Source organism: Pristiophorus japonicus, chromosome 4 (assembly GCF_044704955.1).
Source record: "Pristiophorus japonicus isolate sPriJap1 chromosome 4, sPriJap1.hap1, whole genome shotgun sequence".
NCBI lineage: Eukaryota > Metazoa > Chordata > Chondrichthyes > Pristiophoridae > Pristiophorus > Pristiophorus japonicus.
In genome coordinates, this window is record NC_091980.1 from 159,077,067 (window position 1) to 159,094,558 (window position 17,492).

Genomic DNA, 17,492 nt, shown 5'->3' on the forward strand with positions numbered 1-17,492 from the left:
CCGCACTGGACCCACAGACCTCACACTGGACTGGCTCTCCCTGCACTGGACACTCTGCCGTGGCACTGTAAACGCACTGGGCACACTGTCCCCACACTGACCCACACTGGACACACTGTCCCCACATGGGACACATTGTCCCCACACTGGACACATTGTCCCCACATTGGACACACTGTCCCCACACTTGACAGACTGTCCCCACACAGGGAACACTGTCCCCACACTGTCCCCGCACAGTCCCCACACAGGACACACTGTCGCTACACTGGGCACACTGTCCCCACTCTGAACAAACTGTCCCCACACTGGACACATTGTCCCCACACTGTCCCCACACTGGACACACTGTCCCCACACTGTCCCGACACAGGACACACTCTCCCCACACTGGACACACTGTCCACACACTGTCCCCACACTGTATACACTGTCCCAGACGGGACATACTGTCCCCACACTGTTCCCGCACTGGACACACTGTCCCCACACCGCCCTCCCACTGACCCGCACTGGACACACTATCCCCGCACTGGATACACTGTCTTTGCACTGGAAACACTGTCCCCACACTGGATACACTGTCCCCACACTGTCCCGACACAGGACGCACTCTCCCCGCACTGGACACACTGTCCCCACACTGTCTCCACACCGTCCCCACACTGTCCCCACAATGCACACACTCTCCCCACACTGTGCCCACAGTGCTCACGCTGTCCCCACGCTGGGCACACTGTCGCCACACTATCCCCACACTGCCCCGCACTGGACACACTGTCCCTGCACTGAAAACACTGTCTCCACACTGGACACACTGTCCTCACACTGTCCCTGCAATGGAAACACTGTCTCCATACTGGAAACACTTTCACCACACTGTACCCGCACTGGACACACTGTCCCCACACTGGATACAGAGTCACTGCACGGGACACACTGTCCCCACACTGGACACACTGTCCCCGCACTGGACACACTGCCCCACATTGGACACACTGTCGCCGCCTGGACACACTGTCACCGCATTGGACACACTGTGCCCGCACTGGACACACAGTCCCCACACAGGACACACAGTCTCCGCACTGGACCCGTAGACCTCACACTGGACGGGCTCTCCCTACACTGGACACTCTGCCGTGGCATTGTGATTGCACTGGACACATTGTCCCCACACTGACCCACACTGGACACACTGTCCCCACACGGGACACATTGTCCCCACACTGGACACATTGTCCCCACATTGGACACACTGTCCCCACACTTGACAGACTGTCCCCACACAGGGAACACTGTCCCCACACTGTCCCCGCACAGTCCCCACACAGGACACACTGTCGCTACACTGGGCACACTGTCCCCACTCTGAACAAACTGTCCCCACACTGGACACATTGTCCCAACACTGTCCCCACACTGTCCCCAACTGGACACACTGTCCCCACATTGTCCCGACACAGGACACACTCTCCCCACACTGGACACACTGTCCACACACTGTCCCCACACTGTATACACTGTCCCAGACGGGACATAATGTCCCCACACTGTTCCCGCACTGGACACACTGTCCCCACGCCGCCCTCCCACTGACCCGCACTGGACACAATATCCCCGCACTGGATACACTGTCTTTGCACTGGAAACACTGTCCCCACACTGGATACACTGTCCCCACACTGCCCCGACACAGGATGCACTCTCCCCGCACTGGACACACTGTCCCCACACTGTCTCCACACCGTCCCCACACTGTCCCCACAATGCACACACTCTCCCACACTGTGCCCACAGTGGACACGCTGTCCCCACGCTGGGCACACTGGCCCCACACTATCCCCACACTGCCCCGCACTGGACACACTGTCCCTGCACTGAAAACACTGTCTCCACACTGGACACACTGTCCTCACACTGTCCCTGCAATGGAAACACTGTCTCCACACTGGAAACACTTTCACCACACTGTACCCGCACTGGACACACTGTCCCCACACTGGATACAGAGTCACTGCACGGGACACACTGTCCCCACACTGGACACACTGTCCCCGCACTGGACACACTGCCCCACATTGGACACACTGTCGCCGCCTGGACACACTGTCACCGCATTGGACACACTGTGCCCGCACTGGACACACAGTCCCCACACAGCACACACAGTCTCCGCACTGGACCCATAGACCTCACACTGGACGGGCTCTCCCTACACTGGACACTCTGCCGTGGCACTGTGAATGCACTGGACACACTGTCCCCACACTGACCCACACTGGACACACTGTCCCCACACGGGACACATTGTCCCCACACTGGACACATTGTCCCCACATTGGACACACTGTCCCCACACTTGACAGACTGTCCCCACACAGGGCACACTGTCCCCACACTGTCCCCGCACAGTCCCCACACAGGACACACTGTCGCTACACTGGGCACACTGTCCCCACTCTGAACAAACTGTCCCCACACTGGACACATTGTCCCCACACTGTCCCCACACTGCCCCCACACTGGACACACTGTCCCCACATTGTCCCGACACAGGACACACTCTCCCCACACTGGACACACTGTCCACACACTGTCCCCACACTGTATACACTGTCCCAGACGGGACATAATGCCCCCACACTGTTCCTGCACTGGACACACTGTCCCCACACCGCCCTCTCACTGACCCGCACTGGACACATTATCCCCGCACTGGATACACTGTCTTTGCACTGGAAACACTGTCCCCACACTGGATACACTGTCCCCACACTGTCCCGACACAGGACACACTCTCCCCGCACTGGACACACTGCCCCCACACTGTCTCCACACCGTCCCCACACTGTCCCCACACTGGACACACTCTCCCCATACTGTGCCCACAGTGGACACGCTGTCCCCACGCTGGGCACACTGTCCCCTAACTATCCCCACACCGCCCCGCACTGGACACACTGTCCCTGCACTGAAAACACTGTCTCCACACTGGAAACACTTTCACCACACTGTACCCGCACTGGACACACTGTCCCCACACTGGATACAGAGTCACTGCACGGGACACACTGCCCCCACACTGGACACACTGACCCGCACTGGACACACTGCCCCACACTGGACACACTGTCGCCGCCTGGACACACTGCCCCCACACTGGACACACTGACCCGCACTGGACACACTGCCCCACACTGGACACACTGTCGCCGCCTGGACACACTGTCACCGCATTGGACACCCTGTGCCCGCACTGGACACACAGTCCCCACACAGGACACACAGTCTCCGCACTGGACCCACAGACCTCACACTGGACTGGCTCTCCCTGCACTGGACACTCTGCCGTGGCACTGTGAACGCACTGGGCACACTGTCCCCACACTGACCCACACTGGACACACTGTCCCCACATGGGACACATTGTCCCCACACTGGACACATTGTCCCCACATTGGACACACTGTCCCCACACTTGACAGACTGTCCCCACACAGGGAACACTGTCCCCACACTGTCCCCGCACAGTCCCCACACAGGACACACTGTCGCTACACTGGGCACACTGTCCCCACTCTGAACAAACTGTCCCCACACTGGACACATTGTCCCCACACTGTCCCCACACTGGACACACTGTCCCCACACTGTCCCGACACAGGAGACACTCTCCCCACACTGGACACACTGTCCACACACTGTCCCCACACTGTATACACTGTCCCAGACGGGACATACTGTCCCCACACTGTTCCCGCACTGGACACACTGTCCCCACACCGCCCTCCCACTGACCCGCACTGGACACACTATCCCCGCACTGGATACACTGTCTTTGCACTGGAAACACTGTCCCCACACTGGATACACTGTCCCCACACTGTCCCGACACAGGGCGCACTCTCCCCGCACTGGACACACTGTCCCCACACTGTCTCCACACCGTCCCCACACTGTCCCCACAATGCACACACTCTCCCCACACTGTGCCCACAGTGCTCACGCTGTCCCCACGCTGGGCACACTGTCCCCACACTATCCCCACACTGCCCCGCACTGGACACACTGTCCCTGCACTGAAAACACTGTCTCCACACTGGACACACTGTCCTCACACTGTCCCTGCAATGGAAACACTGTCTCCACACTGGAAACACTTTCACCACACTGTACCCGCACTGGACACACTGTCCCCACACTGGATACAGAGTCACTGCACGGGACACACTGTCCCCACACTGGACACACTGTCCCCGCACTGGACACACTGCCCCACATTGGACACACTGTCGCCGCCTGGACACACTGTCACCGCATTGGACACACTGTGCCCGCACTGGACACACAGTCCCCACACAGGACACACAGTCTCCGCACTGGACCCGTAGACCTCACACTGGACGGGCTCAACCTACACTGGACACTCTGCCGTGGCATTGTGATTGCACTGGACACATTGTCCCCACACTGACCCACACTGGACACACTGTCCCCACACGGGACACATTGTCCCCACACTGGACACATTGTCCCCACATTGGACACACTGTCCCCACACTTGACAGACTGTCCCCACACAGGGAACACTGTCCCCACACTGTCCCCGCACAGTCCCCACACAGGACACACTGTCGCTACACTGGGCACACTGTCCCCACTCTGAACTAACTGTCCCCACACTGGACACATTGTCCCAACACTGTCCCCACACTGTCCCCAACTGGACATACTGTCCCCACATTGTCCCGACACAGGACACACTCTCCCCACACTGGACACACTGTCCACACACTGTCCCCACACTGTATACACTGTCCCAGACGGGACATAATGTCCCCACACTGTTCCCGCACTGGACACACTGTCCCCACACCGCCCTCCCACTGACCCGCACTGGACACACTATCCCCGCACTGGATACACTGTCTTTGCACTGGAAACACTGTCCCCACACTGGATACACTGTCCCCACACTGTCCCGACACAGGACACACTCTCCCCGCACTGGACACACTGTCCCCACACTGTCTCCACACCGTCCCCACACTGTCCCCACACTGGACACACTCTCCCCACACTGTGCCCACAGTGGACACGCTGTCCTCACGCTGGGCACACTGTCCCCTAACTATCCCCACACTGCCCCGCACTGGACACACTGTCCCTGCACTGAAAACACTGTCTCCACACTGGACACACTGTCCCCACACTGGAGACACTGTCCTCACACTGTCCCTGCAATGGAAACACTGTCTCCACACTGGACACATTTTCACCACACTGTCCCCGCAATGGACACGCTGTCCCCGCACTGGGGACATTGTCCCCACACTGGACACACTCTCCCAGACTGGACACACTGTCCCCACATAGGACACTCTGTCCCCACACTCTCCCGCACTGGACACCCTGTCCATGTGCTGGACACACTGACTCCGCACGGTCCCCACACTCTCCCCGCACTGGACACACTGCCCGCCCATTGGACACCCTGTCCCTGCACTGAGCCCACACTGGACACACTGTTCCCACACTGTCCCGACTGGACACACTGTCCCCACACTGGATACAGAGTCACTGCACGGGACACACTGTCCCCACACTGGACACACTGTCCCCGCACTGGACACACTGCCCCACATTGGACACACTGTCACCGCATTTGACACACTGTGCCCGCACTGGACACACAGTCCCCACACAGGACACACAGTCTCCGCACTGGACTCACAGACCTCACACTGGACGGGCTCTCCCTGCACTGGACACTCTGCCGTAGCACTGTGAACGCACTGGACACACTGTCCCCACACTGACCCACACTGGACACACTGTCCCCACACGGGACACATTGTCCCCACACTGGACACATTGTCCCCACATTGGACACACTGTCCCCACACTTGACAGACTGTCCCCACACAGGGCACACTGTCCCCACACTGTCCCCGCACAGTCCCCACACAGGACACACTGTCGCTACACTGGGCACACTGTCCCCACTCTGAACAAACTGTCCCCACACTGGACACATTGTCCCCACACTGTCCCCACACTGTCCCCACACTGGACACGCTGTCCCCACATTGTCCCGACACAGGACACACTCTCCCCACACTGGACACACTGTCCACACACTGTCCCCACACTGTATACACTGTCCCAGACGGGACATAATGTCCCCACACTGTCCGTGCACTGGACACACTGTCCCCACACCGCCCTCTCACTGACCCGCACTGGACACACTATCCCCGCACTGGATGCACTGTCTTTGCACTGGAAACACTGTCCCCACGCTGGATACACTGTCCCCACACTGTCCAGACACAGGACACACTCTCCCCGCACTGGACACACTGCCCCCACACTGTCTCCACACCGTCCCCACACTGTCCCCACACTGGACACACTCTCCCCACACTGTGCCCACAGTGGACACGCTGTCCTCACGCTGGGCACACTGTCTCCTAACTATCCCCACACTGCCCCGCACTGGACACACTGTCCCTGCACTGAAAACACTGTCTCCACACTGGACACACTGTCCCCACACTGGACAGACTGTCCCCACACTGTCCCCACACTGGAGACACTGTCCTCACACTGTCCCTGCAATGGAAACACTGTCTCCACACTGGGCACATTTTCACCACACTGTCCCCGCAATGGACACGCTGTCCCCGCACTGGGGACACTGTCCCCACACTGGACACACTCTCCCAGACTGGACACACTGTCCCCACACTGTCCCCACATAGGACACTCTGTCCCCACACTCTCCCGCACTGGACACCCTGTCCACGTGCTGGACACACTGACTCCGTACGGTCCCCACACTCTCCCCGCACTGGACACACTGTCCCCCCATTGGACACCCTGTCCCTGCACTGAGCCCACACTGGACACACTGTTCCCACACTGTCCCGACTGGACACACTGTCCGCACACTGGACACGCTGTCCCCACACTTTCCCCAGACTGGATACACAGTCCCTGCACTGTCCCCGCACTGGACACACTGTTCCCACACTGTCCCTGACTGGAATAATTGCCCCTCCACTGTCCCCAGACAGGACACATTGTCCCCGCACTGGACCCACTGTCACTACACTGCCACCACAATTTCTTCACACTGGACACACTGTCCCGCACAGGACACACTGTCCCCACACTGGACACACTGTCCCCGCGCAGGACACACTGACTCCGCACTGGACACACTGCCCCCGCACTGGGGACACTGTCCCCGCAATGGACACGCTGTCCCCGCACTGGGGACACTGTCCCCACACTGGACACAATCTCCCAGACTGGACACACTGTCCCCATGCTGTCCCCACACTGGACACACTGTCCCTACACTGGACACACTATCCACACACTGTCCCCACACTGTATACACTGTCCCAGACGGGACATAATGTCCCCACACTGTTCCCGCACTGCACACACTGTCCCCACACTGGACACACTGAACCCACACCGCCCCCCACTGACCCGCACTGGACACATTATCCCCGCACTGGATACACTGTCTCTGCACTGGGGACACTGTCCCCACACTGGACACACTCTCCCAGACTGGACACACTGTCTCCACACCGTCCCCACACTGTCCCCACAATGCGCACACTCTCCCCACACTGTGCCCACAGTGGACACGCTGTCCCCACGCTGGGCACACTGTCCCCACACTATCCCCACACTGCCCCGCACTGGACACACTGTCCCTGCACTGAAAACACTGTCTCCACACTGGACACACTGTCCCCACACTGGACACACTGTCCTCACACTGTCCCTGCAATGTAAACACTGTCTCCACACTGGAAACACTTTCACCACACTGTACCCGCACTGGACACACTGTCCCCACACTGGATACAGAGTCACTGCACGGGACACACTGCCCCCACACTGGACACACTGACCCGCACTGGACACACTGCCCCACACTGGACACACTGTCGCCGCCTGGACACACTGTCACCGCATTGGACACCCTGTGCCCGCACTGGACACACAGTCCCCACACAGGACACACAGTCTCCGCACTGGACCCACAGACCTCACACTGGACTGGCTCTCCCTGCACTGGACACTCTGCCGTGGCACTGTAAACGCACTGGGCACACTGTCCCCACACTGACCCACACTGGACACACTGTCCCCACATGGGACACATTGTCCCCACACTGGACACATTGTCCCCACATTGGACACACTGTCCCCACACTTGACAGACTGTCCCCACACAGGGAACACTGTCCCCACACTGTCCCCGCACAGTCCCCACACAGGACACACTGTCGCTACACTGGGCACACTGTCCCCACTCTGAACAAACTGTCCCCACACTGGACACATTGTCCCCACACTGTCCCCACACTGGACACACTGTCCCCACACTGTCCCGACACAGGACACACTCTCCCCACACTGGACACACTGTCCACACACTGTCCCCACACTGTATACACTGTCCCAGACGGGACATACTGTCCCCACACTGTTCCCGCACTGGACACACTGTCCCCACACCGCCCTCCCACTGACCCGCACTGGACACACTATCCCCGCACTGGATACACTGTCTTTGCACTGGAAACACTGTCCCCACACTGGATACACTGTCCCCACACTGTCCCGACACAGGACGCACTCTCCCCGCACTGGACACACTGTCCCCACACTGTCTCCACACCGTCCCCACACTGTCCCCACAATGCACACACTCTCCCCACACTGTGCCCACAGTGCTCACGCTGTCCCCACGCTGGGCACACTGTCGCCACACTATCCCCACACTGCCCCGCACTGGACACACTGTCCCTGCACTGAAAACACTGTCTCCACACTGGACACACTGTCCTCACACTGTCCCTGCAATGGAAACACTGTCTCCACACTGGAAACACTTTCACCACACTGTACCCGCACTGGACACACTGTCCCCACACTGGATACAGAGTCACTGCACGGGACACACTGTCCCCACACTGGACACACTGTCCCCGCACTGGACACACTGCCCCACATTGGACACACTGTCGCCGCCTGGACACACTGTCACCGCATTGGACACACTGTGCCCGCACTGGACACACAGTCCCCACACAGGACACACAGTCTCCGCACTGGACCCGTAGACCTCACACTGGACGGGCTCTCCCTACACTGGACACTCTGCCGTGGCATTGTGATTGCACTGGACACATTGTCCCCACACTGACCCACACTGGACACACTGTCCCCACACGGGACACATTGTCCCCACACTGGACACATTGTCCCCACATTGGACACACTGTCCCCACACTTGACAGACTGTCCCCACACAGGGAACACTGTCCCCACACTGTCCCCGCACAGTCCCCACACAGGACACACTGTCGCTACACTGGGCACACTGTCCCCACTCTGAACAAACTGTCCCCACACTGGACACATTGTCCCAACACTGTCCCCACACTGTCCCCAACTGGACACACTGTCCCCACATTGTCCCGACACAGGACACACTCTCCCCACACTGGACACACTGTCCACACACTGTCCCCACACTGTATACACTGTCCCAGACGGGACATAATGTCCCCACACTGTTCCCGCACTGGACACACTGTCCCCACGCCGCCCTCCCACTGACCCGCACTGGACACAATATCCCCGCACTGGATACACTGTCTTTGCACTGGAAACACTGTCCCCACACTGGATACACTGTCCCCACACTGTCCCGACACAGGATGCACTCTCCCCGCACTGGACACACTGTCCCCACACTGTCTCCACACCGTCCCCACACTGTCCCCACAATGCACACACTCTCCCACACTGTGCCCACAGTGGACACGCTGTCCCCACGCTGGGCACACTGGCCCCACACTATCCCCACACTGCCCCGCACTGGACACACTGTCCCTGCACTGAAAACACTGTCTCCACACTGGACACACTGTCCTCACACTGTCCCTGCAATGGAAACACTGTCTCCACACTGGAAACACTTTCACCACACTGTACCCGCACTGGACACACTGTCCCCACACTGGATACAGAGTCACTGCACGGGACACACTGTCCCCACACTGGACACACTGTCCCCGCACTGGACACACTGCCCCACATTGGACACACTGTCGCCGCCTGGACACACTGTCACCGCATTGGACACACTGTGCCCGCACTGGACACACAGTCCCCACACAGCACACACAGTCTCCGCACTGGACCCATAGACCTCACACTGGACGGGCTCTCCCTACACTGGACACTCTGCCGTGGCACTGTGAATGCACTGGACACACTGTCCCCACACTGACCCACACTGGACACACTGTCCCCACACGGGACACATTGTCCCCACACTGGACACATTGTCCCCACATTGGACACACTGTCCCCACACTTGACAGACTGTCCCCACACAGGGCACACTGTCCCCACACTGTCCCCGCACAGTCCCCACACAGGACACACTGTCGCTACACTGGGCACACTGTCCCCACTCTGAACAAACTGTCCCCACACTGGACACATTGTCCCCACACTGTCCCCACACTGCCCCCACACTGGACACACTGTCCCCACATTGTCCCGACACAGGACACACTCTCCCCACACTGGACACACTGTCCACACACTGTCCCCACACTGTATACACTGTCCCAGACGGGACATAATGCCCCCACACTGTTCCTGCACTGGACACACTGTCCCCACACCGCCCTCTCACTGACCCGCACTGGACACATTATCCCCGCACTGGATACACTGTCTTTGCACTGGAAACACTGTCCCCACACTGGATACACTGTCCCCACACTGTCCCGACACAGGACACACTCTCCCCGCACTGGACACACTGCCCCCACACTGTCTCCACACCGTCCCCACACTGTCCCCACACTGGACACACTCTCCCCATACTGTGCCCACAGTGGACACGCTGTCCCCACGCTGGGCACACTGTCCCCTAACTATCCCCACACCGCCCCGCACTGGACACACTGTCCCTGCACTGAAAACACTGTCTCCACACTGGACACACTGTCCCCACACTGGACACACTGTCCCCACACTGTCCCCACACTGGACACACTCTCCCCACACTGTGCCCACAGTGGACACGCTGTCCTCACGCTGGGCACACTGTCTCCTAACTATCCCCACACTGCCCCGCACTGGACACACTGTCCCTGCACTGAAAACACTGTCTCCACACTGGACACACTGTCCCCACACTGGACAGACTGTCCCCACACTGTCCCCACACTGGAGACACTGTCCTCACACTGTCCCTGCAATGGAAACACTGTCTCCACACTGGGCACATTTTCACCACACTGTCCCCGCAATGGACACGCTGTCCCCGCACTGGGGACACTGTCCCCACACTGGACACACTCTCCCAGACTGGACACACTGTCCCCACACTGTCCCCACATAGGACACTCTGTCCCCACACTCTCCCGCACTGGACACCCTGTCCACGTGCTGGACACACTGACTCCGTACGGTCCCCACACTCTCCCCGCACTGGACACACTGTCCCCCCATTGGACACCCTGTCCCTGCACTGAGCCCACACTGGACACACTGTTCCCACACTGTCCCGACTGGACACACTGTCCGCACACTGGACACGCTGTCCCCACACTTTCCCCAGACTGGATACACAGTCCCTGCACTGTCCCCGCACTGGACACACTGTTCCCACACTGTCCCTGACTGGAATAATTGCCCCTCCACTGTCCCCAGACAGGACACATTGTCCCCGCACTGGACCCACTGTCACTACACTGCCACCACAATTTCTTCACACTGGACACACTGTCCCGCACAGGACACACTGTCCCCACACTGGACACACTGTCCCCGCGCAGGACACACTGACTCCGCACTGGACACACTGCCCCCGCACTGGGGACACTGTCCCCGCAATGGACACGCTGTCCCCGCACTGGGGACACTGTCCCCACACTGGACACAATCTCCCAGACTGGACACACTGTCCCCATGCTGTCCCCACACTGGACACACTGTCCCTACACTGGACACACTATCCACACACTGTCCCCACACTGTATACACTGTCCCAGACGGGACATAATGTCCCCACACTGTTCCCGCACTGCACACACTGTCCCCACACTGGACACACTGAACCCACACCGCCCCCCACTGACCCGCACTGGACACATTATCCCCGCACTGGATACACTGTCTCTGCACTGGGGACACTGTCCCCACACTGGACACACTCTCCCAGACTGGACACACTGTCTCCACACCGTCCCCACACTGTCCCCACAATGCGCACACTCTCCCCACACTGTGCCCACAGTGGACACGCTGTCCCCACGCTGGGCACACTGTCCCCACACTATCCCCACACTGCCCCGCACTGGACACACTGTCCCTGCACTGAAAACACTGTCTCCACACTGGACACACTGTCCCCACACTGGACACACTGTCCTCACACTGTCCCTGCAATGTAAACACTGTCTCCACACTGGAAACACTTTCACCACACTGTACCCGCACTGGACACACTGTCCCCACACTGGATACAGAGTCACTGCACGGGACACACTGCCCCCACACTGGACACACTGACCCGCACTGGACACACTGCCCCACACTGGACACACTGTCGCCGCCTGGACACACTGTCACCGCATTGGACACCCTGTGCCCGCACTGGACACACAGTCCCCACACAGGACACACAGTCTCCGCACTGGACCCACAGACCTCACACTGGACTGGCTCTCCCTGCACTGGACACTCTGCCGTGGCACTGTAAACGCACTGGGCACACTGTCCCCACACTGACCCACACTGGACACACTGTCCCCACATGGGACACATTGTCCCCACACTGGACACATTGTCCCCACATTGGACACACTGTCCCCACACTTGACAGACTGTCCCCACACAGGGAACACTGTCCCCACACTGTCCCCGCACAGTCCCCACACAGGACACACTGTCGCTACACTGGGCACACTGTCCCCACTCTGAACAAACTGTCCCCACACTGGACACATTGTCCCCACACTGGACACACTGTCCCCACACTGTCCCGACACAGGACACACTCTCCCCACACTGGACACACTGTCCACACACTGTCCCCACACTGTATACACTGTCCCAGACGGGACATACTGTCCCCACACTGTTCCCGCACTGGACACACTGTCCCCACACCGCCCTCCCACTGACCCGCACTGGACACACTATCCCCGCACTGGATACACTGTCTTTGCACTGGAAACACTGTCCCCACACTGGATACACTGTCCCCACACTGTCCCGACACAGGACGCACTCTCCCCGCACTGGACACACTGTCCCCACACTGTCTCCACACCGTCCCCACACTGTCCCCACAATGCACACACTCTCCCCACACTGTGCCCACAGTGCTCACGCTGTCCCCACGCTGGGCACACTGTCGCCACACTATCCCCACACTGCCCCGCACTGGACACACTGTCCCTGCACTGAAAACACTGTCTCCACACTGGACACACTGTCCTCACACTGTCCCTGCAATGGAAACACTGTCTCCACACTGGAAACACTTTCACCACACTGTACCCGCACTGGACACACTGTCCCCACACTGGATACAGAGTCACTGCACGGGACACACTGTCCCCACACTGGACACACTGTCCCCGCACTGGACACACTGCCCCACATTGGACACACTGTCGCCGCCTGGACACACTGTCACCGCATTGGACACACTGTGCCCGCACTGGACACACAGTCCCCACACAGGACACACAGTCTCCGCACTGGACCCGTAGACCTCACACTGGACGGGCTCTCCCTACACTGGACACTCTGCCGTGGCATTGTGATTGCACTGGACACATTGTCCCCACACTGACCCACACTGGACACACTGTCCCCACACGGGACACATTGTCCCCACACTGGACACATTGTCCCCACATTGGACACACTGTCCCCACACTTGACAGACTGTCCCCACACAGGGAACACTGTCCCCACACTGTCCCCGCACAGTCCCCACACAGGACACACTGTCGCTACACTGGGCACACTGTCCCCACTCTGAACAAACTGTCCCCACACTGGACACATTGTCCCAACACTGTCCCCACACTGTCCCCAACTGGACACACTGTCCCCACATTGTCCCGACACAGGACACACTCTCCCCACACTGGACACACTGTCCACACACTGTCCCCACACTGTATACACTGTCCCAGACGGGACATAATGTCCCCACACTGTTCCCGCACTGGACACACTGTCCCCACGCCGCCCTCCCACTGACCCGCACTGGACACAATATCCCCGCACTGGATACACTGTCTTTGCACTGGAAACACTGTCTCCACACTGGGCACATTTTCACCACACTGTCCCCGCAATGGACACGCTGTCCCCGCACTGGGGACACTGTCCCCACACTGGACACACTCTCCCAGACTGGACACACTGTCCCCACACTGTCCCCACATAGGACACTCTGTCCCCACACTCTCCCGCACTGGACACCCTGTCCACGTGCTGGACACACTGACTCCGTACGGTCCCCACACTCTCCCCGCACTGGACACACTGTCCCCCCATTGGACACCCTGTCCCTGCACTGAGCCCACACTGGACACACTGTTCCCACACTGTCCCGACTGGACACACTGTCCGCACACTGGACACGCTGTCCCCACACTTTCCCCAGACTGGATACACAGTCCCTGCACTGTCCCCGCACTGGACACACTGTTCCCACACTGTCCCTGACTGGAATAATTGCCCCTCCACTGTCCCCAGACAGGACACATTGTCCCCGCACTGGACCCACTGTCACTACACTGCCACCACAATTTCTTCACACTGGACACACTGTCCCGCACAGGACACACTGTCCCCACACTGGACACACTGTCCCCGCGCAGGACACACTGACTCCGCACTGGACACACTGCCCCCGCACTGGGGACACTGTCCCCGCAATGGACACGCTGTCCCCGCACTGGGGACACTGTCCCCACACTGGACACAATCTCCCAGACTGGACACACTGTCCCCATGCTGTCCCCACACTGGACACACTGTCCCTACACTGGACACACTATCCACACACTGTCCCCACACTGTATACACTGTCCCAGACGGGACATAATGTCCCCACACTGTTCCCGCACTGCACACACTGTCCCCACACTGGACACACTGAACCCACACCGCCCCCCACTGACCCGCACTGGACACATTATCCCCGCACTGGATACACTGTCTCTGCACTGGGGACACTGTCCCCACACTGGACACACTCTCCCAGACTGGACACACTGTCTCCACACCGTCCCCACACTGTCCCCACAATGCGCACACTCTCCCCACACTGTGCCCACAGTGGACACGCTGTCCCCACGCTGGGCACACTGTCCCCACACTATCCCCACACTGCCCCGCACTGGACACACTGTCCCTGCACTGAAAACACTGTCTCCACACTGGACACACTGTCCCCACACTGGACACACTGTCCTCACACTGTCCCTGCAATGTAAACACTGTCTCCACACTGGAAACACTTTCACCACACTGTACCCGCACTGGACACACTGTCCCCACACTGGATACAGAGTCACTGCACGGGACACACTGCCCCCACACTGGACACACTGACCCGCACTGGACACACTGCCCCACACTGGACACACTGTCGCCGCCTGGACACACTGTCACCGCATTGGACACCCTGTGCCCGCACTGGACACACAGTCCCCACACAGGACACACAGTCTCCGCACTGGACCCACAGACCTCACACTGGACTGGCTCTCCCTGCACTGGACACTCTGCCGTGGCACTGTAAACGCACTGGGCACACTGTCCCCACACTGACCCACACTGGACACACTGTCCCCACATGGGACACATTGTCCCCACACTGGACACATTGTCCCCACATTGGACACACTGTCCCCACACTTGACAGACTGTCCCCACACAGGGAACACTGTCCCCACACTGTCCCCGCACAGTCCCCACACAGGACACACTGTCGCTACACTGGGCACACTGTCCCCACTCTGAACAAACTGTCCCCACACTGGACACATTGTCCCCACACTGTCCCCACACTGGACACACTGTCCCCACACTGTCCCGACACAGGACACACTCTCCCCACACTGGACACACTGTCCACACACTGTCCCCACACTGTATACACTGTCCCAGACGGGACATACTGTCCCCACACTGTTCCCGCACTGGACACACTGTCCCCACACCGCCCTCCCACTGACCCGCACTGGACACACTATCCCCGCACTGGATACACTGTCTTTGCACTGGAAACACTGTCCCCACACTGGATACACTGTCCCCACACTGTCCCGACACAGGACGCACTCTCCCCGCACTGGACACACTGTCCCCACACTGTCTCCACACCGTCCCCACACTGTCCCCACAATGCACACACTCTCCCCACACTGTGCCCACAGTGCTCACGCTGTCCCCACGCTGGGCACACTGTCCCCACACTGCCCCGCACTGGACACACTGTCCCTGCACTGAAAACACTGTCTCCACACTGGACACACTGTCCTCACACTGTCCCTGCAATGGAAACACTGTCTCCACACTGGAAACACTTTCACCACACTGTACCCGCACTGGACACACTGTCCCCACACTGGATACAGAGTCACTGCACGGGACACACTGTCCCCACACTGGACACACTGTCCCCGCACTGGACACACTGCCCCACATTGGACACACTGTCGCCGCCTGGACACACTGTCACCGCATTGGACACACTGTGCCCGCACTGGACACACAGTCCCCACACAGGACACACAGTCTCCGCACTGGACCCGTAGACCTCACACTGGACGGGCTCAACCTACACTGGACACTCTGCCGTGGCATTGTGATTGCACTGGACACATTGTCCCCACACTGACCCACACTGGACACACTGTCCCCACACGGGACACATTGTCCCCACACTGGACACATTGTCCCCACATTGGACACACTGTCCCCACACTTGACAGACTGTCCCCACACAGGGAACACTGTCCCCACACTGTCCCCGCACAGTCCCCACACAGGACACACTGTCGCTACACTGGGCACACTGTCCCCACTCTGAACTAACTGTCCCCACACTGGACACATTGTCCCAACACTGTCCCCACACTGTCCCCAACTGGACATACTGTCCCCACATTGTCCCGACACAGGACACACTCTCCCCACACTGGACACACTGTCCACACACTGTCCCCACACTGTATACACTGTCCCAGACGGGACATAATGTCCCCACACTGTTCCCGCACTGGACACACTGTCCCCACACCGCCCTCCCACTGACCCGCACTGGACACACTATCCCCGCACTGGATACACTGTCTTTGCACTGGAAACACTGTCCCCACACTGGATACACTGTCCCC